At 47.1% G+C, this 2,882-nt stretch overlaps 1 pseudogene; it reads right to left on the reverse strand.

Annotated features, from left to right (window-relative positions):
* Positions 1-685: 685 nt before the first annotated feature.
* On the reverse strand, positions 686-1,978 carry LOC101618034 (annotated as a pseudogene).
* Between the last annotated feature and the right edge of the window lie 904 nt (positions 1,979-2,882).

The following is a 2,882-nucleotide window of genomic DNA, read 5'->3' on the forward strand; positions in this document are numbered from 1 at the left end:
ACACATCTGGAGTTTGTTTGCAGTGGCTGGTGGCCCTGGCGTGCCCATTCTCTCTCTCTCTGCCTCTTTCTCTCTGTCACTCTCAAAGAAATAAACAAAAAATTAAAAAAAAAAAACACCAAAAAGTAGACACAAGGGCTGGAGAGATGGCTTAGTGGTTAAGGTACTTGCCTGTGAAGCCTAAGGACCAAAGTTCAACTCTCTAGGTCCCACGTAAGCCAAATGCAAGGTGATGCAAGTGTGCAAGGTCACACATGCGCACTAGGTGGCACATGCATCTGGAGTTCTATTACAGTGGCTAAAGGCATCAATTTTCTCTCTCCTACTCTTGCTCCCACTTGTGATCTCTCACATTAAAAAAAAAAAGGTCAGTCTGTTGGGCTTGCCTCAGAAAAAATTAAAAAAGAAAAGTACACATGAACCTTGGGTTTGGGGCTCAAGGACCTTCCTGAAACCCTGCACCCCATTTCAAACTGATATAGCAGGGTCTCCCACATGCTATGCCAGTGATCCTCGGCTATTAACAATGATTTTTAAATTGCAAATGCTATGGACTCAACTCCCTACAGTCATATCTTGAAGTCTTAACCCTAATGTGACTATATTTGGGGATACTCCATCTTTTTTGTGGGGTATTGTTATGTTGCAGAGTCTGACCTTGGAACTCTTTTTTTTTTTTTTAATAGAAGCACGGAAATAGTTTATTTGGTGAAATATGTATAACACTCAACTAAAAATTAACATGTTTAATATCTCCTTTCATAAAACAGCATCAGCAAGAGGTGGAAAATATTCGCAAGTCTCTTCAATACATGTTATTCTGATGATTCTTTGAAGAAAGAACTTGAACCTCCTGCATAGGGGATTGCCTTCACTCATTGGCTCCCCTAAGTGCTTCTCTTTTCCTTGGACTACTAGTCAGTCAATATGCTTGTGAACCTGTTCAGGTGCTTGATGACATGAAGTCTTGAAGATATTTAGATGAAGATGTCTTGAAATTTGCAGACACAAAGCACTAAAGTATATCATCACATCAAATGAAGAAATGACCACTAATTTTTGTGCAACTTTAGCAAAGACACATCCAAACATTAGTGTGTAAAGACAAGGGTGCTGTTCAAATACATTGGTTGCAGACTTCTTGTAAATCATTGTTGCTAATATAATAATTATTCCTATGTGGAGTCCTGGTGACAAGACACTGGTGCCTGCGATAGTGGATCCGTTCTTGCCAACACCAGTATGGAGGATGACATGGAAATAATTGGAACAGGAAAATATTGTTCCACCTACTGCTCCAAGAACAGGAAATATCTTCAATTTTATTTCTAGAATGGGTAGCATGTAGTCCCACATTGTTGCTCCTCCAAATGTAGACAACACAAAGACGATCACTAAAGCCACCTGAATCTCAGTTACATCCACTTTCCCAACTTTCAATATGCCTGACCCATAAGTCTGCCAAGTGAGCACAATAAAACATGAACATCCCAATGAAAGAGCAGAAAAACAACCAGTCAGGATGCATTCCCAGGCGGACAGCAATTGAAGCCCCAATGGCCATAAGTACTGTGGAAACAGAGTCGCAGCGATGGCCAAAAAGCTCCCCTAAAGGAGAGCAAGAATTTGTTCTTCTGGCTTGTTTCCCATCAATAGCATCCACTGACTGGTAGATAAAGAGTCCCAGGGCACATAAAAGGTATGTCCAGTATGGTGCCTCCTCGGTGACCGTGGGGCAGTAGGAGATGAGCAGGAGCGCGGTGAGCAGGTTGATGGGGAGGCCGACGAGGGTGATGGTGTTGGGGGCCAGCCAGAGCGGGATCCACTGGAGCAGCCAGGTCCAGTAGAGCTGCAGCGGCGGCTCGAGCAGGGACACGCCCGCCGCGATGTAGCGGTGGTCCTCCAGCCGCCTAGCTGCGCCGCGCTCAGCGGCTCGCCCAGCGCCTCCAGCCAGCGAGGCCCCGGCGCCCGCCGCCATGGCCGCCCAGCGGGCCCGCGGCGACCCGGCCCAGCCCAGCCCGCGGCCCGCGCGGGGGCGGGGAGAGCGGAGCGAGGGCGAGGCGCCCGGGGCCTGCCTCGCCCGCCCGTCCTGACCTTGGAACTCTTGAGCTCTATTGCCTCTCCTATCTTAGTCTCCTGAAGCTGGGGACCTCAGGTGCATGCACTTCCAGGCCAGGCTTGATGGTGCTTTTGCCAAGACAACCAAAGCCAAAAGCAGGTGGGGTGCTAATCCAATTGGATCGTGTCCCATGGGAAGAGGAAAAAGTGGAAAGGTGACCCGGCCTTCTGTAGGCCAAATGGAGAGTCCTCAGAAGACACCAGCTCTGTTGGCTCCTGGGTCTTGGACTTCTGGCCTCCTGCACTGTGAGAAAATAAATCTCTGCTGTTTAAGCTGGGCTACTTTGTTATTGTATCTGAGTAAGTAATATCAACTAGAGAAGCTAATAAAACCAAAGGGAAGACTCCACATCTAGAACAGAACTCCTGGACTGTATAAGTTCCAACAGCTAATTCGGTTAGTTGTCTCACTTTAGAGGAATACTCCTGGGAGATAGAGGGTCTAATTGCCTTAATTTTGCTGGTCTACTCACACCCAGCCTAGAGAGAGAGGGCAAGGCACCCTGCTGGAAAATACCATCAATATTGTCTATAAAGAATTAGACCAGAGTTTGTTAAGGGAGGCAAAACACCAGCTTTTCCATCTGGGGCTGTAGGCCATGGAGTGGAATGAACTGACTTGCTGGCTTCTGAGAAATGTTCTGCGCTGAGATTCCAACTCAGTTTGAGGCTCCAGAAGTCCTTGTGCGTTTTAGCTCCCCAAAGAGGTGAAAGGACAAGCTTTCCCATACACAGTAACTACTTATTCACCTTTGTGTAGAAAG

This window comes from Jaculus jaculus, chromosome 9 (assembly GCF_020740685.1).
Source record: "Jaculus jaculus isolate mJacJac1 chromosome 9, mJacJac1.mat.Y.cur, whole genome shotgun sequence".
In the NCBI taxonomy this organism is placed as follows: domain Eukaryota; kingdom Metazoa; phylum Chordata; class Mammalia; order Rodentia; family Dipodidae; genus Jaculus; species Jaculus jaculus.